The sequence below is a fragment of the Pseudophryne corroboree genome, chromosome 3, assembly GCF_028390025.1.
Source record: "Pseudophryne corroboree isolate aPseCor3 chromosome 3, aPseCor3.hap2, whole genome shotgun sequence".
NCBI classification, from domain to species: domain Eukaryota; kingdom Metazoa; phylum Chordata; class Amphibia; order Anura; family Myobatrachidae; genus Pseudophryne; species Pseudophryne corroboree.
Genome location: NC_086446.1, coordinates 35,066,681 through 35,093,761, shown reverse-complemented (window position 1 = coordinate 35,093,761; position 27,081 = coordinate 35,066,681). Strand labels below are relative to the sequence as shown.

Sequence of the window (27,081 nt, the reverse complement as noted above, 5' to 3'; positions counted from 1 at the left end):
GTCAAGCGGAGACTTTTCTTCGTGACCTACCGGTTCTGATTCAGTCAGACAACGTCACGGCTGTGGCTCATGTAAACCGCCAAGGCGGAACAAGGAGCAGAGTGGCAATGGCAGAAGCCACCAGAATTCTTCGCTGGGCGGAAAACCATGTAAGTGCTCTGTCAGCAGTCTTCATTCTGGGAGTGGACAACTGGGAAGCAGACTTCCTCAGCAGACACGATCTCCATCCATGAGAGTGGGGACTTCATAAAGAAGTCTTTGCAGAGATTGCAAGTCAGTGGGGACTGCCTCAAATAGACATGATGGCGTCACGCCTCAACAAAAAACTCCAGAGGTATTGTGCCAGGTCAAGGGACCCTCAGGCGGTAGCGGTGGATGCCCTGGTGACCCCGTGGGTGTTCCAGTCGGTCTATGTGTTCCCTCTTCCTCTCATCTCAAAAATATTGAGAATCATAAGACGAAAAGGAGTACAGGCAATTCTCATTGTTCCAGATTGGCCTCGAAGGACCTGGTATCCGGAGCTACAGGAAATGCTCACAGAAGATCCGTGGCCTCTTCCTCTCAGAGAGGACCTGTTGCAACAGGGGCCCTGTCTGTTCTAAGACTTACTGTGGCTGCGTTTAACGGCATGGCGGTTGAACGCCAGATCCTACCTGAAAAGGGTATTCCGGATGAGGTCATTCCTACTCTGATAAGGGCTTGGAAGGAGGTGACGGCGAAACATTATCACCGTATCTGGAAGAAGTATGTGTCTTGGTGTGAGACCAAGAATGCTCCTTCGGAGGAATTCCATCTGGGCCGTTTTCTCCATTTCCTACAGACTGGAGTGAATTTGGGCCTAAAATTAGGCTCCATTAAGGTACAGATTTCGTCCCTGTCTATTTTCTTTCAGAAGGAATTGGCTTCTCTACCAGAAGTCCAGACTTTTGTGAAGGAAATGCTGCATATCCAGCCTCCTTTTGTGCCCCCAGTGGCACCGTGGGACCTTAACGTGGTGTTACAGTTCCTTAAGTCTCATTGGTTTGAGCCTTTTCAAACCGTGGAATTAAAATATCTCACTTGGAAAGTGGTTATGTTGTTGGCCTTGGCGTCTGCAAAGCAAATATCTGAGTTGGCGGCTTTATCTCACAAAAGCCCCTATCTGATTTTCCATGTGGACAGAGCTGAGTTGCGAACTCGTTCTCAATTTTTTACTAAGGTGGTTTCCGCTTTTCATATGAACCAACCTATTGTGGTGCCTGTGGCTTCGGGAGATTTGGAGGATTCCAACTCCCTGGATGTAGTCAGGGCCTTAAAAATGTACGTAGCCAGGACGGCTCGAATTAGGAAAACAGAAGCTCTGTTTGTCCTGTATGCAGCCAACAAGATTGGCGCTCCTGCTCCTAAGCAGACTATTGCTCGCTGGATCTGTAACATGATTCAGCAGGCTCATTCTACGTCGGGATTGCCGTTACCTACTTCGGTGAAGGCCCATTCCACTAGGAAGGTGGGATCTTTTTGGGCGGCTGCACGAGGCGTCTCGGCTTTACAGCTTTGCCGAGCTTTGACTTGGTCGGGTTCAAACACTTTTGGTAAATTCTACAAGTTTGATACCCTGGCTGAGGAGGACCTCATGTTTGCTCAATCGGTGCTGCAGAGTCATCCGCACTCTCCCGCCCGTTTGGAAGCTTTGGTATAATCCCCATGGTCCTTACGGAGTCCCCAGCATCCTCTAGGACGTAAGAGAAAATAAGATTTTAAACCTACCGGTAAATCTTTTTCTCCTAGTCTGTAGAGGATGCTGGGCACCTGTCCCAGTGCGAACTTACTCTGCAAGACTTGTATATAGTTATTTGCTTGCATAAGAGTTATGTTACAGTTTTGTTCAGTCTTTGACTTGTCAAAGTCAGAAAAATATCTCTATGCACGCTACCATATTTGCACCGCACACAGGTCCGTGCTGCGCATGCGTACGCTCTCCCGTACGTGCGCATACTCACAGTCGCGGGCACCCGCAGGCGCATGGTATGCGTATTTACGGTAGAGTTTATGCGATCGTAGCGTGCGACTCAATCATTACATATTTTCACTAATAATGTATTTTGTAGATCATGGTCCCTTTGATAGATTCTGAAAGTTTGGTTAATATAGAATGTTCATGAACAGAGGAATCCCTCATTGTTTGATACGAAGGGTCAGATAGGAGTAATACAGTGGTGTTTAGTATCCATCGGAAGAATATTTAATTAGAAATATTCCGGTGTTGGTTTGAAGCAGATCAATCGCTCGTGCGAATAGTTATGGACATAAGAAGTTTATGAACATTTACTTTATTTGCACTTTATTACCCATGCGGCGGGAAACCCAGTTTCCCTCCCACCTGAGCAGTTGGAAATAGTCACAGCCCACCTGTATGAATCAACCTATGACCTTTTGTTATAATGCGAAGCCGAATTCCTGTGTCCAATGAACAATGAGATTGTAGGGACCATTGAATTGTATTGTGTGTGGAGCATAAATAGCAGGCCGACCATATCCAACTTCACTCTCTTCAACGGTTCTCATTGCTGATAATCGGGAGCTGGATATCGAGGCGCATGCGATCGTTCCCCTTGTGCGTAAGTTTTCTCCGTAATCATATTGTCTTACTGTGAGCCATTTCTCTCTCTCTCTCTCCCTCTCTTCTCTTTCTCTCGTATTTTCCCTTGATTAGACTTAAATTGTATTGTATTGTATTTCCTGTGTAGTTATCTGGTTAGTTGGTTTATGTTATACTGTAGTGTATGCTTTGTACTGTGATTCTTTTTGCAAGTAATAGTCATAATACATATAATAGGTTTCGGACCCTAAGCCAGGTATCTGTGTATTCTTTATAGTGTTAAGTATTCTCTGAGCGTCGGTGACGCTCAAGCAGCTTTGTAGGTAATCAGGTTACACAAGGTTGCACTTACACATTGACTCCACACTAAGGTTTACTGTGTATTTCATTGCTGAAGGTATAGATATAAAGGTTTAACGTTGTGAGCGTCTGCATCGCTGGTGATCTCCTCGTGGTCCCGAGCGTCCGCTACGCTATAGCTAATCATAACGTTAGTCGGCAGCCAATAGCGTGCCTGCCTGTGATCTCTGGGCCGTGAGCGAACGCGACGCTTGAGCGTCTCGCCTACAGCCGAGCGATCGTTACGCAACTTGCGTACCCTTACGGTACTTCTTACGTAACTAGCGTACAGTGTTCTTAGACCTCATAAAGGGTTATATACACGATAAATATTTAGCTTTATCAGACTGATGCTGTTCTGTTTCATACTGTTGACTGGTTCGTATATTCCAGGTTATACAGTGTAGTTGGTGTGGGCTGGTGTGAATCTTGCCCTTGGATTAACAAAATCCTTTCCTCGTACTGTCCATCTCCTCTGGGCACAGTTTCTCTAACTGAGGTCTGGAGGAGGGGCATAGAGGGAGGAGCCAGTGCACACCGATTCTAAAGTTTCTTTATAGTGCCCATGTCTCCTGCGGAGCCCGTCTATTCCCCATGGTCCTTACGAAGTCCCCAGCATCCTCTACGGACTAGGAGAAAAAGATTTACCGGTAGGTTTAAAATCTTATTTTTTGCACATTACGGCAATATAGTCCCTTTTTCTCTAGCGTCCTAGAGGATGCTGGGGTCCATATTAGTACCATGGGGTATAGACGGGTATACCAGGAGCCATTGGCACTTTAAGAGTTTAATAGTGTGGGCTGGCTCCTCCCTCTATGCCCCTCCTACCAGACACAGTTTAGAAAATGTGCCCGGAGGAGCCGGTCACAGCTAGGGGTTCTCTAAGTTCTCTTAAAAAAAGTGTATTCTTTTTCAGTATTTTTATTTTACAGGGAGGCTATTGGCGACAGCGTGGGACTGAGGGGGGTAGCAGTGTCCGCCCCGCGGGGTCTTGAGCCACTGCTCCCGCTGACTGGGCACTAGCTCCAGAGGGGCCGATCACTCCCCGCCGCAGGGGAACGCTCGCCCCGGCAGCCGGCCGCCACCCCTTCAGGAGCTGAAGATGGCGAGTGAGTCACCGTCCCCCTTGCAAGTGGGGGGACAGTGTGAAGTGGGCGGCTAGAGGGTTAGGAGCGCGGTCTTAACCGTGCTCCTGGAAGGCTCAGCGGTACCTTGTGTGGCGCTGGGGGGGAGGGCCCTGGGCCAGCACCATACCCTGCACTGGTCGTTTCCTGCATGTCGGGGTCTGCGGATCCAGGTCAGCCACATCCTCCAGGCCAGTATAATCTTCTTGTGAGCGGGAAGCAGGCGCCATTGAGGGGGCGGAGCTTCTCCTCAGAGCGGACCCAGCAGCATTCAGCGCCATTTTCTCTGCCTGCAGTCGCTATCCACTGGATCCAGGTCCCTCCAGAGCTGTCTAGGGCAGTCTGTACGGTACCAGGGGGCTGTAGAAGGGAGGGGAGGCTGCATAATAGACTGTGTCACCTATTAAGGGGCACAGTCAGCGCTGGGAAGGGACTCCCTTTGCCTACAAAACGCTGTGTGTGGGTTGGCTCCAATCTCTGTGTCTCTCTGCCACTCTTGGGGGGAAAACTGCCTGCATAATACCGTGTGTGTGTGTGTGTGTGTGTGTGTGTGTGTGTGGTAACATGTCTAGGGACAATGTGTCATATGCTGCAGAGGATTTGTCCTCCCAGGAGGATTCCATACCATGTAATCAGGATTGCACAGTTTTAGCGCAGATCCCAGCTAGAGAGCCAGAATGGTTAGTCTCTCTGAGGGGGACTATTTCCCAGATTTCTGATAGAGTTGCTAGGACTGAGCACGCCACTCAGGTCCTCCAGTCCTCTATGGTGGTATGGTCTGATTCTGCCTCCTTGGGGTCCCCGGCGGTACTTTCTCATAAACGTGCGCTTGCAATTATGCAGGATGACACGGACACCGACTCTGACGCTGCAGACGGTGATGGGGAGGTGTTGCGGGGGACGGCATCACTTGCCAAGGGGGTGCAGTTGATGATTGAGTCTGTTTGGGAGGTTTTACACATTTCAGACACCGCTCCGGAACAGGTGGAGGAGGCCTTCTTTACAGATAATAAGAAGCCCCACTCACCTTCCCAGCATCCAAGGAATTGAATGCTGTCTTTGAAAAGGCATGGGAAACTCCGGAAAAGAAATTCCAGATTCCCAAGAGGGTGTTGGTGGCTTTTCCCTTCCCGGAGGAAGATAGGAAGAGGTGGGAGTCCCCGCCAATAGTCGACGCCTCTTTATCCAGGCTGTCCAAACAGGTAGTTTTACCGGTCCTGGGATCTACCGCGTTAAATGACCCGGCTGATCGCAAGGTGGATGCTACGCTGAAATCCATTTACACGGCTCGGGGGCTATATTGCGGCCTACTATAGCCTGTGCTTGGATTGCTAAAGCTATTGCCAGGTGGTCGATCACTCTGCAGGAGGAATCGTCTACCCTGTACAAAGGTGACGTTGATTTGTTTTTGCGTAATATTCAGGATTCTGCAGGGTTCCTGGTGGATTCCATGAAGGACCTGGGTTCCATGGCTGCGGGTATCTCCTCCTCGTCAGTCTCTGCTTGCAGAGGTCTCTGGCTGCGCAACTGGTCTGCGGACGCGGAATCCAGGAAGTGTGTGGAAGGCCTTCCGTACAAAGGTCAGGCTCTATTTGGGGAGGCGCTGGATGCGTGGATTGCCACGGCTACCGAGGGTAAGTCTCCTTTTCTCCCCTCAGCTGCACCGGCTACGAAGAAGCCCTTTTCATCTAACACGTCACAGTCCTTTCGGGCCGCGAGGCCTAGAAAGAATAAGCCTTCGAACACCTTCTCCATAGGTGGTCGTGCCAAAGGAAAGAAACCCGCTCCCGCAGGTTCCCAGACCCAGAAGCCCGCTTCTGATACCCCTAAGTCCTCCGCATAACGGTGGACAGCTAGGCCTGGAGGAAGGTCAGGTGGGGGCGAGACTCAGGCAGTTCAGCCACGTCTGGGTGTCGTCGGATCTGGACCCCTGGGTTCTGGATATAGTGACCAGGGGGTACAGACTGGAGTTTCAAGAGCCCCCGCCTCACCGTTTCTTCAAGTCAGGATTACCAGCTCTGCTGGCGGACAGGAAAATTCTTCTGGAAGCCATCAGGAAATTGGTGGTGTCAGAGGTCATTGTTCAGGTCCCTCTTCAAACAAGGGTTATTATTCGAACCTTTTTGTGGTACCGAAACCGGATGGTTCGGTACGACCTATTCTAAATTTAAAATCTTTGAACTCTTATCTCAAGGAGTTCAAATTCAAGATGAAATCTCTGAGAGCTGTCATTTCAGAGCTGTCGGAGGGTGAGTTCCTGGTGTCCCTAGACATCAAGGATGCTTACCTCCACATTCCAATTTGGGCGCAGCATCAAGCTTATCTCAGGTTTACGCTGATGGACGATCACTATGAGTTCCAAGCGCTGCCGTTTGGCCTCTCAACAGCACCAAGGATCTTCACCAAGGTGATGGCGGAGATGATGGTTCTCCTCCGCAAACAGGGAGTGAACATAATTCCATATCTGGACGATCTCCTGATCAAGGTGTCATCCAGGGAGAGGTTGTTGCGGTCCATCGCACTCATGACGCAGCTGCTCAGGAAGCACGGTTGGATCCTGAATCTTCCAAAGTCTCATCTGGAGCCGACAAGGCGGCTGTCTTTCCTGGGAATGATCCTCAACACCGAAATGCAGAGGGTTTTTCTCCTGGCGGAGAAAGCGTTGGTGATTCAAACAATGGACCGGGATGTCCTACGGCCTACCCGGGTATCGGTTCATCAATGCATACGCCTTCTGGGGAAAATTGGTTGCCGCCTACGAGGCTCTGCAGTACGGCATTTTTCATGCTCAACCTTTTCAACTGGACCTCTTGGACCAGTGGTCGGGCTTTCACCTACACATGCACAAGAGGATACGCCTGTCTCCGAAAGCCAGGATTTCACTCCTCTGGTGGCTGCAACTTCCACACCTTCTGGAAGGGAGAAGGTTCGGAATTCAAGACTGGATCCTGTTGACCACAGATGCAAGTCGAAGAGGTTGGGTAGCGGTCGCTCTGGGGGAAACCTTTCAAGGACGATGGGTGGCTCAAGAGTCACTTCTCCCAATAAACATCCTGGAACTCAGGGCCGTTTACAATGCCCTTCTACAAGCAGCACACCTTCTACAGGATTGGGCTGTTCAGGTGCAGTCGGACAACGTGACCACAGTGGCCTACATAAACCGACAAGGCGGAACGAAGAGCAGAGCTGCCATGGCAGAGGTGTCAAAGATCCTCGTCTGGGCAGAAAGGCACGCTGTGGCGATGTCGGCAATCTTCATTCCGGGCATAGACAACTGGGAAGCAGACTTCCTCAGCAGACACGATCTCCATCCAGGGGAGTGGGGCCTCCATCCGGAGGTGTTCGAGGAGGTAACCGGTTGGTGGTGGGTTCCTCACATAGACATGATGGCCTCCCGCCTCAACAAGAAGTTACGGAGGTCCTGTTCCAGTTCAAGAGACCCACAGGCAGTGGTAGTGGACGCACTGGTGACACCTTGGGTGTTCAAGTCAGTGTATGTGTTTCCTCCACTTCTTCTGATACCAAGAGTTCTACAACTTGTGAGAAGAACGAAGGTTCTGGCAATCCTCATTGCTCCAGACTGGCCAAGGAGGACTTGGTACACGGACCTGCTGGATCTTCTGCTAGAAGATCCACGGCCTTTACCTCTTTGGGAGGATCTGCTTCTGCAGGGGCCGTTCGCTTATCAAGACTTACCGTGGGTTCGTTTGACGGCATGGCAGTTGAACACCAGATCTTAGCTCGGAAGGGTATCCCGAGTGAGGTCATTCCTACCCTGATACAGGCCAGGAAGGGGGTAACGTCTAAGCATTACCATCGCATTTGGAAGAAATATGTTTCTTGGTGTGAGGCCAAGAAGTTTCCGGCGGTGGAGTTTCAACTTGGTCTTTTTCTGCAAGCAGGGGTTGCTGTTCTTCCTGAGGTTCAGACCTTTTTGAAAGGGGTTTTGCACATTCAGCCTCCCTCTGTGGCGCCTACGGCTCCATGGGATCTGGATGTGGTGTTGCAGTTCCTACAGTCTGCTTGGTTTGAGCCTCTACAGGAGGCTGATCTCAAGTTTCTCTTGCGGAAAGGCGGTCACCTTGTTGGCCTTGGCTTCTGCGTGACGCGTGTTGGAATTGGGGGCTTTATCTTGTAAAAGCCCCTATATCTGATCTTCCATGAAGACAGGGCGGAACTTAGGACTCGTCCACAGTTCCTGCCTAAGGTTGTGTCGGCTTTCCACATCAACCAGCCTTTTGTGGTGCCAGTGGCTACTGACTCCTCAATTAATTCAAAGGCCTTCTATGTAGTGAGGTCTTTGAAGACTTACGTGAAGAGGACGGCTCGTCATAGGAAAAGTGACTCTCTGTTTGTCCTCTATGATCCAAAGAAACTTGGATGTCCTGCTTCTAAGCAGTCGATTTCACGCTGGATCAGGTTCACTATCCAGCATGCTTATTCCACGACAGGATTGCTGTGTCCGATATCCGTAAAGGCCCACTCTACTCGTAAAGTGGGTTCTTCCTGGGCGGCTGCCCGGGGTGTCTCGGCAATACAACTCTGCCGAGCAGCTACTTGGTCTGGGTCGAACACGTTTGCCAAGTTTTACAAGTTCGATACTTTGGCCTCTGGTGACCTCAAGTTTGGTCAGGCAGTGTTGCAGGAGCCTCCGCGCTCTCCCTCCCCTACTGGGAGCTTTGGTACATCCCCGTGGTACTAATATGGACCCCAGCATCCTCTAGGACGTTAGAGAAAATAGGATTTTGGTTACCTACTGGTAAATCCTTTTCTCATAGTCCGTAGAGGATGCTGGGCGCCCACCCAGCGCTTTGTTTCCTGCATTAGTTAAATTCAGTGTTGTACAGGGGAGGGATCCTGGGGTGCACACCAGTAATGAGAGGTGCGACCCTGCGGAGACCTTTCAGTAGAACTGCATACAAAGACAAGGTTGCAGGTGCACAATTCAGACATTACTATTTTATTAATAATAATCATTGCAATAAAATGTTGCATTTTGAGCGAGGTTCTTCGCTTAGTTATGGCCATAAGTAATGGCTTGCCCACCGCGTCCAGGTGACCTCATTAGTCGGGCAAGTCCCTAACATTTTGGGGGGTACAAATCTAGGGTGAGGGACCCCCCAAAAATGAAGCAGCTGAGTGACCCCAGGGCAACACAAAAGTGAAAAAATATATAGTGAAAAAGTGAAATATAGGTTAGTGAGAGAGGCTGCTGAAAACAGCAGAGGTAAATTAGTGAGAGGTAATGAAGGGAGAGATAAAGTAGTGAGAGGTAAAGTAGTGAAAAGGGAAAATAAGAAATTAATTACATTGAAACAAAACACACGTTAGTTCAGTGTTACCTGGTTCCTAGGTAAGTTCTGCGTTATTTACTGTTTCAGCTGTTGCTGAGTTGTTCTGGCATTTTGGCCGGATTCTCATGTTTGTGTGAGCTGGTATGAATCTCGCCACTATCTGTGTAATTTCTTCTCTCGAAGTATGTCGTCTCCTCGGGCACAGTTTCTAGACTGAGTCTGGTAGGAGGGGCATAGAGGGAGGAGCCAGCCCACACTATTAAACTCTTAAAGTGCCACTGGCTCCTGGTGGACCCGTCTATACCCCATGGTACTAATATGGACCCCAGCATCCTCTACGGGCTACGAGAAAAGGATTTACCGGTAGGTAACCAAAATCCTATTTTAATTACACAGTACGCAGGCAGAGTCCCCTTTTTACACAGTACACACAGTGCCAGATAGACATTACCCCGCAGTGCCAGATACACATTGCCCCGCAGTGCCAGATACACATTGCCCCGCAGTGCCAGATACACATTGCCCCACAGTGCCAGATACACATTGCTAGATACACATTGCCCCACAGAGATACACATTGCCCCACGGTGCCACTGCCAGATACACGTTGCCCCACGGTGCCACTGCCAGATACACATTGCCCCACAGTGCCACTGCCATATACACAATGCAATTCACCAAAATACTGCACTGTGCGTATACACAACCGTCCACACACTCGGGGGTGTATGGACAAGTGTATATACCCTCCGGCGCCAGTACCTACCAGAAAGATGGAGATTGAATAATAGTGCGGTCTGCTGCTCCTAATTATAAGGATAATTGCATTCCTTATATTAAACAAAAAAACACTAACTGCAGGGATATAACCCCCTGTAGATAAAAAGGAGCGCTGTCCGCACTAATTAAAGGAGACATTTAAAAATGTTCACAATAAAAAATATAAAATAATGATAATTTATTGACATGCAATGCTTCAGCATGAATAGCACTTAATCAATACATAATATGTATATTTATAAACCATAATACAAACAATCCACATATGACTAGTAAAATTATCTAGAACTCACTATAGTTCAGAGGCTTGGACTTTGATATTACTGAATCTAGCAATGTCCACTGATTTAATTATGAACTGGCTAGGAATAGCTTTTCAAACACTCAATGTGTTCATGTGTCCTTGATTCGTTAATGTTCCAAATGAACATGTGTGCACACATTTATTGAATTAGAATGGGTAATTACCATACATTATTATCCTTTGCGTCATTTCCAAAATTGATTTTGAGACAATCCCGGTTTTTAGGCTCCCTCTGCTGGTGCTCATCCGTTTATTTCAGAATATCTGGAGTAGGTATCCACGGGGACTTGTCCACAGTGCTCAGGCTCCCTCTGCTGGTGGCTAGCCGTAATTGCAGGTACACTGATTATTAATCATAACCACAGGCTGGTAATCGCGTCAATGAGCAGGAGATGATCGTCACTGGTAATGGTCACTTCGAAAACGCGTTGCTCCGCCTTCCAAACACACTCAGCGGCTTCCTCAGTTCGAACTTCTACAAACCGTTCCACACTACCCGACCACAACAAGAAAATATCGTTGATGTATCTGGTATATAATTTAATACACCCAGTGTATTAAATTATATACCAGATACATTGACGATATTTTCTTGTTGTTTGCGGCTGTAATGGGAGAGATTATTTGCTATATATATATATATATATATATATATATTTTTGAATTAGTGTGTTAAGGGAGTAATTATAAAAACATGAAACGCAGTTCTGGCCTAGTCGTTAAGTTTTATACAGAACAAGTGTGGGTTGTGTTAGTGAGTGATAGCTTTTATTGCTCACATTTAACGAAGTAGTGTGGATTATTAAATTGCGGATGCACTTTTGTACACGTGGTATGGACAGAGTACAGAACCGTGCACGTGGTGCAGGGTCGCACACGTGGCATAGAGGCATGCACGGACGCGTGTTTATGCAAGGTTGCGTAGAATTGCGGGTGCAAAGTATAATCACATGATAGTTGTTCAATTTAAGGCAGGATAGTATACATTTAATACGGTAGCACATAACTGTCCGATTTCAAAAGCAGATTGGTGTAAGACTTTGTTTAAACGGTACTGCCTCTGGGTTAAAACCATCAAAGGGAGTGATATTTTTCTGTACAGAAAAACACTGTGTATTTGTGTGAGCTGAAAGTAGGAGTGAGTGTATTGAACCCTGGAAGTCGGGATCCCATGGTGACACTGAGTAAGCAGAGGCTCGGTGGCATAGGGTTGGCTGACCTATGTTAATACATAGAGAAATACGCAAGTCGTGAGGAGATTTGAAGAGGAGCGTGATATAGAATTGTGAATTGTGAAGCTTAGAATTGTGAATTGAAGTTAAGGTTTTGTGTTACGCTCCGGCTGAGGAGCGCAGTTTGTGACTTCGACTCCACTGATCGAAGGATGGATAGATAACAAGTATCTATACGCTGTGCGATTGGGCCGCGCGTTTGTGCATACGATACGTGGTGCAACATGATAACAGTTTGCGTGCTTTTGCGTAAATTTTGTTATCTTACGTGTCGTGTAGAGCACACGCAAGCATGATTTGTGTATAGTAGAAGGAAGTTTTTTCGCTGTCTCTCTCAGGAAGAAATTGTCCAAGGTGAGACGTTCATTGGAAAGAGGGATCGATAGTCTGTTTCTCTCCCTACACAAATTCCAGTAAATAGAAGCCAGTTGCTTGTAGGGTCCTCACTGGGTACGCGGTGGTCACTATTGGAGTTGTGGTAGATCAGCGGAGAAGGAGTGGGTGAAAGCGCTCCGAGAACTTTCACCTTACTTTCGTTGTGCAATTGAGTATTGTGTTTAAAAAGTCCGCAATGGGATCCAACTGCACAAGCGGAAGGCATTCACCAGCCAGGTTTCAGGCTGAGGAGGTGCGGCCAAAAGGGTCAGCAAGGTTTATTATGTGTGGGAAATATGGTCCACGCGCGGAGGCTTTTTGCAATTAATGGGTACGTATGACTGCTGATGATAGGGCATCATTCCCTAGGGTTGGTGAGTTTGATCCTAAGGTATTGCAGGTAGTATGTCTAACCAAAGTCATATAAGACAAGAACGGAAATATAAGAACTGTTTGAACTTGTAGCAACAATAAATAAGTAGGAAAAAAAAGAGAGAAAGCAAGTACACCGCCATATGTAGATGTGGAAGCAGTTACAGCCAGCATACAAACTATAGAAAATAATAAAAATATGAATGTAACCTATATATGTACTAATGAATGTCAAAGTTTTATTTAGGAGGAAAAGGCGACCTGACTGGTTTCAGCCATTTCTCATGCACTCAGAGGAGTATCCAACCGGTAAAAGAAGAGCAGTAGCCTGCAGGGGAAGTGGCTGAGACCAGTGGAACTGTACTAGAAAATTCTCCGTCTGGATAAGATCACTGGTAAACACTAATTCGGCAAATGGGAGGAACGAAAGAAGTGCAACATTACCCTTTGACAAAAAAAACCTGCTGGAGTTACGATTGGGCCTCTACGATGCTAAACCCTTTCCTTTCCTTCTTTTTCCTAACAGAAATGGCCACTGACTAACGTAACAGAAACTTTGTTAAATATGAAATACATGGGCGTGACCACGGCAGCACAGGAGTAGGAAGCAGATCCCGGGAGCTCCCTGGATTAAACATCCTCCTGTAATATCCTGGCCCCTTTGGTGTGCCTGAATACCCTGCTTTTCTCTGACGTCCTTGTGGATGCTGGGACTCCGTCAGGACCATGGGGAATAGCGGCTCCGCAGGAGACTGGGCACAAAAGTAAAAGCTTTAGGACTACCTGGTGTGCACTGGCTCCTCCCCCTATGACCCTCCTCCAAGCCTCAGTTAGATTTTTGTGCCCGAACGAGAAGGGTGCAGACTAGGTGGCTCTCCTGAGCTGCTTAGTGTAAAAGTTTAAGTTAGGTTTTTTATTTTCAGTGAGTCCTGCTGGCAACAGGCTCACTGCATCGAGGGACTAAGGGGAGAAGAAGCGAACTCACCTGCGTGCAGAGTGGATTGGGCTTCTTAGGCTACTGGACATTAGCTCCAGAGGGACCGATCACAGGCCCAGCCATGGATGGGTCCCAGAGCCGCGCCGCCGGCCCCCTTACAGAGCCAGAAGACTGAAGAGGTCCGGGAAATCGGCGGCAGAAGACATCCTGTCTTCACCAAGGTAGCGCACAGTACCGCAGCTGTGCGCCATTGCTCTCAGCACACTTCACACTCCGGTCACTGAGGGTGCAGGGCGCTGGGGGGGGCGCCCTGAGACGCAATAAAAACACCTTAGATGGCGAAAAATACATCACATATAGCTCCTGGGCTATATGGATGCATTTAACCCCTGCCAGTTTTCCTTAAAAAAGCGGGAGAAAGGCCGCCGAGAAGGGGGCGGAGCCTATCTCCTCAGCACACAAGCGCCATTTTCCCTCACAGCTCCGCTGGAAGGACGTCTCCCTGACTCTCCCCTGCAGTCCTGCACTACAGAAACAGGGTAAAACAAGAGAGGGGGGGGCACTAAATTGGCAGTTTAATCTATACAGCAGCTATATAAGGGAAAAACACTTATATAAGGTTATCCCTGTATATATATAGCGCTCTGGTGTGTGCTGGCAAACTCTCCCTCTGTCTCCCCAAAGGGCTAGTGGGGTCCTGTCCTCTATCAGAGCATTCCCTGTGTGTGTGCTGTGTGTCGGTACGTTTGTGTCGACATGTATGAGGAGGAAAATGGTATGGAGGCGGAGCAATTGCCTGTAATAGTGATGTCACCCCCTAGGGAGTCGACACCTGACTGGATGGTCTTATGGAAGGAATTACGTGATAGCGTCAGCACTTTACAAAAGACTGTTGACGACAAGAGACAGCCGGCAAATCAGTTAGTGCCTGTCCAGGCGTCTCAAACACCGTCAGGGGCTCTAAAGCGCCCGTTACCTCAGATGGTCGACACAGACCCAGACACGGATACTGACTCCAGTGTCGACGGTGAGGAAACAAACGTGATTTCCAGTAGGGCCACACGTTACATGATCACGGCAATGAAGGAGGTTTTGAACATTTCTGATACTACAAGTACCACAAAAAAGGGTATTATGTGGGGTGTGAAAAAACTACCCGTAGTTTTTCCTGAATCAGATGAATTAAATGAGGTGTGTGATGAAGCGTGGGTTTCCCCCGATAAAAAACTGCTAATTTCTAAAAAATTATTGGCATTATACCCTTTCCCGCCAGAGGTTAGGGCGCGTTGGGAAACACCCCCTAGGGTAGATAAGGCGCTCACACGCTTATCAAAACAAGTGGCGTTACCGTCCACTTATACGGCCGCCCTCAAGGAGCCAGCTGATAGGAAGCTGGAAAATATCCTAAAAAGTATATACACACATACTGGTGTTATACTGCGACCAGCAATCGCCTCAGCCTGGATGTGCAGTGCTGGGGTGGCTTGGTCGGATTCCCTGACTGAAAATATTGATACCCTGGACAGGGACAGTATATTATTGACTATAGAGCATTTAAAGGATGCATTTCTATATATGCGAGATGCACAGAGGGATATTTGCACCCTGGCATCAAGAGTAAGTGCGCTGTCCATTTCTGCCAGAAGAGGGTTATGGACGCGACAGTGGTCAGGTGATGCGGATTCCAAACGGCATATGGAAGTATTGCCGTATAAAGGGGAGGAGTTATTTGGGGTCGGTCTATCGGACCTGGTGGCCACGGCAACGGCTGGGAAATCCACCTTTTTACCCCAGGTCACCTCTCAGCAGAAAAAGACACCGTCTTTTCAGGCTCAGTCCTTTCGTCCCCATAAGGGCAAGCGGGCAAAAGGCCACTAATTTCTGCCCCGGGGCAGAGGAAGGGGAAAAAGACTGCATCAGGCAGCCTCTTCCCAGGAACAGAAGCCCTCCCCCGCTTCTGCCAAGTCCTCAGCATGACGCTGGGGACTTACAAGCGGACTCAGGTACGGTGGGGGGCCGTCTCAAGAATTTCAGCGCGCAGTGGGCTCACTCGCAAGTGGACCCCTGGATCCTGCAGGTAGTATCTCAGGGGTACAAATTGGAATTCGAGACGTCTCCCCCTCGCCGGTTCCTGAAGTCTGCTTTACCGACGTCTCCCTCCGACAGGGAGGCGGTGTTGGAAGCCATTCACAAGCTGTATTCCCAGCAGGTGATAATCAAGGTACCCCTCCTACAACAGGGAAAGGGGTATTATTCCACGCTGTTTGTGGTACCGAAGCCGGACGGCTCGGTGAGACCTATTTTAAATCTGAAATCCTTGAACACTTACATACAAAGGTTCAAATTCAAGATGGAGTCACTCAGAGCAGTGATAGCGAACCTGGAAGAAGGGGACTATATGGTGTCTCTGGACATCAAGGATGCTTACCTCCATGTCCCAATTTGCCCTTCTCACCAAGGGTACCTCAGGTTTGTGGTACAGAACTGTCATTATCAGTTTCAGACGCTGCCGTTTGGATTGTCCACGGCACCCCGGGTCTTTACCAAGGTAATGGCCGAAATGATGATTCTTCTTCGAAGAAAAGGCGTCTTAATTATCCCTTACTTGGACGATCTCCTGATAAGGGCAAGGTCCAGGGAACAGTTAGAGGTCGGAGTAGCACTATCTCAAGTAGTGCTACGACAGCACGGGTGGATTCTAAATATTCCAAAATCGCAGCTGATTCCAACGACACGTCTGCTGTTCCTAGGGATGATTCTGGACACAGTCCAGAAAAAGGTGTTTCTCCCGGAGGAGAAGGCCAGGGAGTTATCCGAGCTAGTCAGGAACCTCCTAAAACCAGGCCAAGTGTCAGTGCATCAATGCACAAGGGTCCTGGGAAAAATGGTGGCTTCTTACGAAGCGATTCCATTCGGCAGATTCCATGCAAGAACTTTTCAGTGGGATCTGCTGGACAAATGGTCCGGATCGCATCTTCAGATGCATCAGCGGATAACCCTGTCTCCGAGGACAAGGGTGTCTCTCCTGTGGTGGTTGCAGAGTGCTCATCTTCTAGAGGGCCGCAGATTCGGCATTCAGGACTGGGTCCTGGTGACCACGGATGCCAGCCTGAGAGGCTGGGGAGCAGTCACACAGGGAAAAAATTTCCAGGGCTTGTGGTCAAGCATGGAAACGTAATTTCACATAAATATCCTGGAACTAAGGGCCATTTACAATGCCCTAAGTCAAGCAAGGCCTCTGCTTCAGGGTCAACCGGTGTTGATCCAGTCGGACAACATCACGGCAGTCGCCCACGTAAACAGACAGGGCGGCACAAGAAGCAGGAGAGCGATGGCAGAAGCTGCAAGGATTCTTCGCTGGGCGGAAAATCATGTGATAGCACTGTCAGCAGTGTTCATTCCCGGAGTGGACAACTGGGAAGCAGATTTTCTCAGCAGACACGATCTCCACCCGGGAGAGTGGGGACTTCATCCAGAAGTCTTCCAAGTGATTGTAAACCGTTGGGAAAAACCAAAGGTGGACATGATGGCGTCCCGCCTCAACAAAAAACTAGACAGGTATTGCGCCAGGTCAAGGGACCCTCAGGCAATAGCGGTGGACGCTCTGGTAACACTGTGGGTGTACCAGTCAGTGTATGTGTTCCCTCCTCTGCCTCTCACACCAAAGGTACTGAGGATTATAAGACGGAGAGGAGTAAGAACTATACTCGTGGCTCCGGATTGGCCAAGAAGGACTTGGTACCCGGAACTTCAAGAGATGCTCACGGAGGATCCGTGGCCTCTACCTCTAAGACGGGACCTGCTTCAGCAAGGACCCTGTCTGTTCCAAGACTTACCGCGGCTGCGTTTGACGGCATGGCGGTTGAACGCCGGATCCTGAAGGAAAAAGGCATTCCAGATGAAGTCATCCCTACCTTGATCAAAGCCAGGAAGGATGTAACTGCACAACATTATCACCGTATTTGGAGGAAATATGTTGCGTGGTGCGAGGCCAGGAAGGCCCCGACAGAGGAATTTCAACTAGGTCGTTTCCTGCATTTCCTGCAAACAGGACTGTCTATGGGCCTAAAATTAGGATCCATTAAGGTTCAAATTTCGGCCTTGTCGATTTTCTTCCAGAAAGAATTGGCTTCAGTTCCTGAAGTCCAGACTTTTGTAAAGGGGGTACTGCATATACAGCCTCCCTTTGTGCCTCCAGTGGCACCCTGGGATCTCAATGTGGTTTTGGGATTCCTAAAATCACATTGGTTCGAACCACTTGCCACAGTGGATTTAAAATATCTCACATGGAAAGTGGTAATGCTGTTGGCCCTGGCTTCAGCCAGGCGCGTATCAGAATTGGCGGCTTTATCCTATAAAAGCCCTTACCTGATATTTCATTCGGATAGGGCGGAATTGAGGACTCGCCCTCAATTTCTCCCTAAGGTGGTTTCAGCGTTTCACCTAAACCAACCTATTGTGGTGCCTGCGGCTACTGGGGACTTGGAGGATTCCAAGTTACTGGATGTAGTCAGGGCCCTGAAAATATATGTTTCCAGGACGGCTGGAGTCAGGAAATCTGACTCGCTGTTTATATTGTATGCACCCAACAAGATGGGTGCTCCTGCTTCTAAGCAGACTATTGCTCGTTGGATTTGTAGTACAATTCAGCTTGCACATTCCGTGGCAGGCCTGCCACAGCCAAAATCTGTCAATGCCCATTCCACAAGGAAGGTGGGCTCATCTTGGGCGGCTGCCCGAGGGGTCTCGGCTTTACAACTTTGCCGAGCAGCTGCGTAGTCAGGGGAAAACACGTTTGTAAAATTCTACAAATTTGATACCCTGGCTGAGGAGGACCTGGAGTTCTCTCATTCGGTGCTGCAGAGTCATCCGCACTCTCCCGCCCATTTGGGAGCTTTGGTATAATCCCCATGGTCCTGACGGAGTCCCAGCATCCACAAGGACGTCAGAGAAAATAAGAATTTACTTACCGATAATTCTATTTCTCGTAGTCCGTAGTGGATGCTGGGCGCCCATCCCAAGTGCGGATTGTCTGCAATACTTGTACATAGTTATTGTTGCCAAAAATTCGTGTTTTGTTGTAGTGAGCCATCTGTTCTGGAGGCTCCTCATGTTATCATGCTGTTAACTGGGTTTAGATCACAAGTTATATGGTGTGATTGGTGTGGCTGGTATGAGTCTTACCCGGGATTCAAAAATCCTTCCTTATTGTGTACGCTCGTCCGGGCACAGTATCCTAACTGAGGCTTGGAGGAGGGTCATAGGGGGAGGAGCCAGTGCACACCAGGTAGTCCTAAAGCTTTTACTTTTGTGCCCAGTCTCCTGCGGAGCCGCTATTCCCCATGGTCCTGACGGAGTCCCAGCATCCACTACGGACTACGAGAAATAGAATTATCGGTAAGTAAATTCTTATTTTCTTCCCTACGCTGCAGGGCACCGGCAGGCGATTTCCCCGCTCTCCCCGAGGTCTGTACGGCCGAGGAGACATACTTCCGGATTTGCGGCCTATACCTCCTCCGGATCCCCGGCCTCAATTTTGGAGATTCCCGGCCGCGCTGTGCACGGGGCCTCAGAGACGGGCCGCTGTCGCTGCTGGACGCCGCAGGGCAGTGTGGGGACGACGGCTGGTCACCCTCCTACTTGTGGGCTGCAGATCGGAGCCCTGACCCTTCGGAATGTACCCAGCAAATCCTGGAGGGAAGAAAAGGGCACTGTGTGTGGCGGCCATTTCGTGGATAGCTGCATGTACGGCCCCACTGCTCTGGACTGCTGCTTCCAGTCATAGAGGGAACACTCTCACTTAAAGGCTGCCTGATATGTAACTGGTGAGTGACTTCTACCTCCTGGGATCAAATTACACTTTGACTTCAGTTGCTGACTTATTTTACATACTAAATAACTGCATCGCTCCTGCTCTCACCTATATTCTGGGACGCTGCCAGTACTTTCTTTTACATTTGCCTACTACTTTGGAGACCAGCTGCGGATGTGTTTCTGCTTATTACAACCCTAAAATTCACTCATTTCTGAAGTCTCCTTGTACGCTTTTGACCTGAGATTATACCGGAGTGTCTGCTACTACCTATTGCCCGCCATGGTTCGGGACGGCCAGCACACGGCTGCGGCGAAGCTGGAGAAATTTGCCAGACAATCTAAACCAATGGGCCTCGCAGGCCGCTTCGCAGGGGGCCTCTCCGTCCCACTCCTACTCCCCATCTGCAACAGCTGCTGAATCCCCTAACACACCCGCAGCTCCATCTATTCAAAAAGTGCTGGAGGTAATAGCTGGATCGGAACAGCGTCTTTCAGATAAGATGGAGAAAGTGCAGTGTGATCTCTCACTGCTTCGGCAGGACGTCCAGCGCATACGAGAGAGAGTGGGAGAGGCAGAAACCCGTGTCTCGAATCTGGAGGATTTGTGCGGTCCTATGAAACAATCTATTTCCACGGTAACCCAGCAAGTAACATCCCTTCAATCCAAATTACTAGACATGGAGGGTCGGCTGCGTAGAAATAATGTGCGATTTGTGGGCCTGCCGGAGAAGGAGGAGGGCTCCCAGCCTGAGTTCTTCCTGGAGTCATGGCTTAAGGAACTGTACGGCGCTGAATCCTTCACGGCACAGTTTACAGTGGAGCGTGCACACCGGATACCATCTCGTCCTCTACCTCCTGGCGCCCCCGGCCAGGGGTAACTAGTTGGGTATTTAATGACACGGCCGCAGGGCGCTGTATAAAAGTGACCCCCGGCTGTGGCATTATCTGTCCAGCTAGTGGAGCCCGGTGCTGGTACAAAAAATACGTGGGATCCCTACGCTTTTTGTCCCCCGTATTTTTTGCACCAGGACCAGGCGCAGAGCCCGGTGCTGGTTGTTAAAATACGGGGGATCCCCTGTCATTTTCCCCCCCGTATTTTGGCAACCAGGACCGGCTCAAAGAGCCTGAGGCTGGTTATGCTTAGGAGGGGGGACCCCACGCAATTTTTTTTCGGGTTTTTTAAACATTTTAAAAAATCTAATCAAAATCCGACAAATCGCCCATTTTTCGACAGCGGGACTGTTGAATTCGTTTTTTATTGAATATGTCGAATTCCGGCACCCACCTGCCGGAATTCGACGGTCGAATTGTGTCTAATTTAAAAATGGGCGAAAAAGTGCCGCAATTCGTCCGGAATTGCATATACCCCTTTGGCTACTCTACAAGTTTGATACCCTGGCTGATGGGGACCTCATGTTTGCTCAATCGGTGCTGCAGAGTCGTCCGCACTCTCCCGCCCGGTCTGGAACTTTGGTATAAACCCCATGGTCCTTACGGAGTCCCCAGCATCCTCTAGGACGTAGGAGAAAATAGGATTTTAATGCCTACCGGTAAATCCTTTTTCTTAGTCCGTAGAGGATGCTGGGCGCCCGTCCCAGTGCGTACGGGGTCTGCAATTATTGGTTATGGTTACACTCTTGTGGTGTTTCTTTTCTGTCAGGCTGTTGCTGACGTTGTTCATGCCATACGGTGTATTATTATTGGTTGTGTTGACACACAGGTTGTGTTACATATTCTCTCAGCATGTGGCTGTGTATTGTTCATGCCGTTGGCTGGTATTCTATTGAATGCCACATTCTGCGGCATGTTCGTGGTGTGAGCTGGTACGACACTCACCGTGTTTAAACAATAAATTCTTTCCTCGAAATGTCCGTCTCCCTGGGCACAGTTTTCTAACTGAGGTCTGCAGGAGGGGCATAGAGGGAGGAGCCAGTTCATACCCATTCAAAGTCTTATAGTGTGCCCTGCGGATCCCGTCTATACCCCATGGTCCTTACGGAGTCCCCAGCATCCTTTAGGATGTAGGTGAAAGGGGTATAAATGTGCAGCAAGTATTCATTTTCTCATAGTAACCCTTCTCGTTGGTAAAATATGAATTGGTATAGAAAACCCTTCATTAGGCGCATAGAGGGAATGAGGATTAAGAGAAAAGGATTTACCGGTAGGTATTAAAATCCTATTTTTCCACTAGCTAGCACGGGTCGCAGCTGGGAGCCTGACACGGCTCCGACCCTTGCTAGAGCCCCCCTTCTACACTGCGATCACCAACCTGGCATATTGCCGGGTTGGTGACACGGCAGGGGAGGCGCTGGGAGATCACATGATCTCCCAGCGCCGCCCTTCCATACACTGTGAACGGGAGCCTTGTCCCATCGACATGGCTTCCGTTTACACTACAACCTTACCCGTATCATTACTGTGTCCTACCCGGGTAGGATTCGCGGGTCACTTGATCCGGGAATTTGCAGGCGGGGGCCGTTTCCATTTACCCTTGTTTTTAGAGCTAGTGGAAAAGGGGTATCAGATACAATGTTACCAGTGCCGTAACTAGGTATTTTAGCGCTGTGTGCAAGAAACGGCATTGGCGCCCACCCCCCCTTCCCTATGCAAGATAGGGGCTCACAAAAAAATATATAGGGGTGTGGCTTCATGGGGAAGGGGCGTGGCCAAAACATAGTACCAGTTCATACTACGGTGCACAGTAGTCTCCATTATTCAAATGACGCTGCACAGTAGCGCCGCCACACCAGGTAGAGTCTCTTTTACACATTGCGCCGGACAGCGTCCCCTTTTTACACATTGTGCCGGACAGCGTCCCCCTTTTTACACATTACGCCGGACAGCGGCCCCCTTTTCTACACATTACGCCAGACAGCGGCCCTCTTTTTTACACATTACGCCGGACAGCGGCCCCCTTTTCTACACATTACGCCAGACAGCGGCCCTCTTTTTTACACATTACGCCAGACAGCGGCCCTCTTTTTTTACATATTACGCCAGACAGCGGCCCCCTTTTTTACACATTACGCCAGACAGCGGCCCCCTTTTTACACATTACGCCAGACAGAATAGATGGAGAGATAGAGATAGACAGATATTTACCATCTCTCCCCGCTGGCAGTCAGGCTCCTCGTTGCTGGCAGATCCCGGGCAGGGGGGAAGGAGGAGGAGGGAGGGGGACTGGAGCCGCAGCAGCGCTATGTAATTGGTAGAGGCGCCGCTGCAGCTGTCCCTCTGCTTCCGCATTGGCTGCCTGTCGCCGCTGTGAATGCTGGGATGAGCGAATATGTGCGTAATCTCATCCTGAGACTAGGAATATTTTGACCCTGTCACTTACTAATATTTTGGGACTCTCATCAGTGATCCAGAGGAAGTGCCTATTTGTGGGAGGCCTGAGATCACATCTCTGCCTAACACTGAAAGCAGATCCCAATATACTTCTTTCTATCTTTTCCCATGAGACACTGATCTCTGGGAATCTATTTCTTTCCTTTCTTGCCCTTTTTTTCCTTTCATGACAGAACTTATTGGTGAAATCTCATCAGTGATTCTTTATAAATGATAAAACATCCTACAACCATACCACAGTGAATCTGCCCAATCTCATCTGATCTTGGAAGCTAAAAAATAGTTGGGCCTGGCCAGTATTGTGGAGGATAACAGGTGTTGTAGGGTTGTAGGGGAGACAACTAATATAAAGTCTAACGTTGACAGCAGAATCACAATCTTTACTTTTCTTCCCTCTAATCTAATTCAGCTAATTGTCATAGGATCATAAGAATCAAAGCATAGTGACATTTTTACTTCGTTTGATTTCATGGGTAAATAACTGTCATGTATGGAATTTATGATTGGGCCATCCACAGATCCATAAAAAAGTTTGGCAGGGGGGGGGGGGGGCGTGGCTTATCTACAGGCCTTGGCAGACGTGTTCCACTGGAGCTCCTGCCTTGGGCACATATTTCACAATACCCAGCTGCCCCCTGGTGACATTGGGGACTCATATCTGCCGGCTGGTGTACTCCTGTACTGGGCAGAGGGGACCGCGGAGCCGGTCAGTGTGTCCTACACCCGTGCGGGTTGCGGCCTTCTGACCTAGGAGAAGCCGGGGCCTCGATTTTCATGCGGTCCTGGAGGACGTGATCCCAGGTGGCTGGAGCCCGGTGCGGAGGGCGCCCCCCCTCACAGCTTGGTAACTCTTCCCAGCGCTGTCTACCGTTACTCCGTAGAGAGGTGAGTGCTGGCCGCTGCCCCCTTACCTCGGAAGGATGCCCGCCGATCGTAGCGGTCGCAATGTGGAGAGCCGGGGACGGGTGGACTCTCCTGCTCTCTCCCACCGCAGCTGCCTCTTCCACTGATCGGCGCCCGGACTAGGTTATCCCAGCCTACACGACGCGCCCGCCACTGCGCCCGCTCCTGGCTGGTCTATTAGTGGACGCTGGGGGCCTGAGCGGCGGCAGGTTTCCTCCAAGGTCTGGTGGCCCCATCTTGAGTACTGGTGCTGCGCCCACGTAGATGCCGCACTGTCTGCTCTGTGCGGCCCTGCTTCTGCAGCTGCTTGGGGGGAGTCCTCTGGCAGCTATATCTCCCAGACACTGTTTGGGGCTGCTCCAGCTGCATTAACTTTCTAAACACAATGTAAATAAAAAAGGGGACGTGGCTCGGCATCGGAGGGGAGGGGTCGCAGCTTCCTCCGGCTCCTGTTGCTGTGCCTACTATATACCCCCCTAACCTGCCCTACCCTAACCAACTACCCGGGTTTCCCTTTCCATCTCCTCCCCTTGACCCGCTGCACCTGTCTGGGCTACACCGCGGCATCGGGGTGCGCCGTTGAGGCTCCCGCGGGTTGCGGCCTGCCCATACTCCAGAAGGCGGGGCCTCAATTTTGGAGCTCTCCCACCGGACCTCCAGTCACGTCGGGCCAGGGCCAATCTCCATGCTTTGGCACCTTTCCTACTCTGCGGCCATATAATCGCCTTTAGAGAGCCCCGGGACCCCCGCTGACACCCGTCTTACATCTGCAAACAGCGGCCTGCTACTCACATGGAAGCCGGGGCCTGGATCTTTGAAAATCACGGAGCTTCAGGAGGCTCCATACTGTCGGAGACGCGTCAAGTCCTGGCTCCACAAGCACTCTCCGGCCTCTCCAAAACCTGAGCGGTATTCTGAGACCCCCGCTGACACCTGCCTCGCATTCGGCTGGATGCTCCCGGAGCCGCCTCTGTAGACCCTGGGCCTGCACTGCGGCCATCTTGTCTGCTGCTCTCCGGAGTGTGTGTACCCTGTTCTGCTGAAATACGGGCGGCCTGGTATCTACCGTTATTTATAATCAGCTTTCATATATCCTGCTTCGGCCACATGCGCCTATCAGTCTTCTGCAGAATTGTGTCACAAACAGCTACAACGGAAGTTCTCCTCGTAACAAGGAGTGACTACACGAGGACGCCCGGTCCTGAATTTGAGGTCGCTGCAGGCCAGGACCTCCAGATCGGCGTGGGACTCGTACAATCTGTTGTGACGAGTAGTGGCACCTGTTGCATGGGCCGCTTCCTGCAACCGCTGTTTATTGCTACTTTCACTCTCTCTAGCTCAGTATGAAGGTTCATATATGACAGCCTAGCACTTACGGGTCACCTGGGTACCCCTCTTGTTATTATTACCTATAACCACTCAGTTAGTTACATACACATTTCTAGATTCTCGGGCAACTCTTAGTTTTGTCATTATATCCCGCACAGTGACATACTAATTAAATGGACTGCCTTATTATGGCTAATAGAAATCATCGGCCCTCCACAGGGGCAGCAACCTCATTCTTTGGCCCCAAACGAGGTAAAAATTCATCTCAGCAGCCCGCATCGCTGAAGATCACTCCCAACACTTCATCATCGCCCTCAAGATCAGATGACCCCATTGCTACTGACTCTGATCAATATGATTCTCTGGTCCAATGAATTGCCGCCACTTTTAGAGTTGAGCTGAGGGCAGCCATACAAGACTTGAGATCAGATCTCTCCTCTTTGGGTTCCCGTACAGATACTTTGGAACATAAAAGGGACGATCTATGTAACTACCAAGATGTGATAGTCCGGAGGTGTCTGATTTGCACTCGGAAGTAGAGTCGTTGCAGGAACACGTGGAGGAATTAGAGAATAGATCCAGACTGTACAATCTGCAGATACGGAATGTTCCGGATTCCATAGATGCCTCAGCTTTACAAGACTATTTGTCTGGCTTGTTTCTGCTCGTTCTTCCTGAGCTTACAGAAGACCAATTCTTGGATAGAGGAGCGCACAGAGCCTCCCATGCAAAGCCCCCCCCAGACAAACCTCCAAGGGACATAGTCTTACGGATGCATTACTACCACGTCAAAACAAAAGTTCTGGCTGCCTGTAGGGGGTGGGGGGGGGGGTTCCGGCGGTCCTGTACAAAGGATCTGAATTGCTCGTTTTCCAAGATCTCGCACCTTCCACATTGAAAAAGAGGAGGGAAATGTTACCAGTCACAAAAGCCTTGCGTGATCGGAAAATTCTGTACAGATGGGGGTTCCCATTTTCACTCCCAATTCTCGTTCAATGGAAGGTCTCAGGTGGTGAAAACTCCCGACGACGGCTTGGACTCCCTTAAGAGACTAGGAATCATACCGGCCTCTACTGAATTCCCTTCTCGCAGACAGGTTCATAGCCCGAACTCGATTGTCCACCACAAGCTGAGTGGTCGACTGCATAGATGGCTGCCTAGTATGTCTCATACCTGTTAATGTTATTGTTAAAATGTTCTAATTCGCTTGCTTAACTTTTTTCTTTTAGGTTCATGAGGTGCTTATACTCTCCGTATTCTGTTTTTTGCTGGTTAGTGTACTGTTTACTTTTATTACTGCAGTTACAGCTTTAGGCTGGTTTCTAGTGTATCGTTATAATGGGCTGTAATACATGTAACAAAGTATATGATCCACTAAGATTTTAGAGTTGAGCTATCTCGCAAGATTTATAATGACTTCTCATAGTACCAGGTTTAATTGTCCATAAATCTACATAAGCTGTAGGGGGTCTACCCAGCCCCACCCGTATCTGTTTTCTTTTTGACATGTCTAGTTGTGTTTCCGGCTTGAGAGCTGGTGTATTTATAATATGTCTCTCTTTAGTCATGCTACTAACCTTACCCCCACATCGCAGTGGGCCCTATCTCCTTAGATGGGGCCTTACAACTGAGATGTCTGTCGAGTACTTGAGACTACGACCATACTTTGTACTGTTGGTCTATAGACCAACCTTTTTTGTTTTCCCCGTTTTCTCATTATATAGATTTTCCCTCTGTATCCCTGTGCATTCTCACTCCTGGATTCGACTCCTTAGGCGTATTATTTGTGTTTTTACTCTTGGTATCCACCATGAGTTTGAGTATCTTAACGTTAAATGTTAATGGTTTAAACTCTCCTCGCAAGAGGACTATGGCCATACAATTTTTTAAGAAACAGAAGGCCGACATAGTCCTCTTGCAGGAGACTCACTTCAAGACAGTGCATCCATCCTTGTCATTTCGAGCATATCCCCAGGCCTTCTACTCCTCTTCGGATAGAAAGCAAAAAGGAACAGCAATACTACTACACCATAGGCTCACTTGCACAATAGATCAATCCTTCTCAGACCCGATGGGACGTTTCAATATTCTTGTACTGAATCTGGGGCAGTCCTATCTGACGGTAGCCTCGGTCTACGCTCCGAACCTGGAGCACGGTGCCTTTTACAAAGATTTTTTTTTCCATGTTTAGCAAAACTTTCCAGAGGCCGGGTGGTAGTGGGAGGGGACTTCAATGCAGTTCCAGACCTACAATAGGACCGCTCCAATTCCGGGAAACAGAGTCCTGTTACTATTAGAGAATCTAAACGATTAGCTGACACTATTTCTTCACAGGGTCTGTTCGATGCTTGG

The 27,081-nt window shown here is 49.3% G+C and overlaps 1 protein-coding gene across 1 annotated transcript in view; it reads right to left on the bottom strand.

Annotated features, from left to right (window-relative positions):
• The window catches only part of LOC135057114 (uncharacterized), a 123,909-nt gene that overhangs the window by 54,817 nt on the left and 42,011 nt on the right, over positions 1-27,081 (bottom strand). The window lies entirely within an intron of this gene.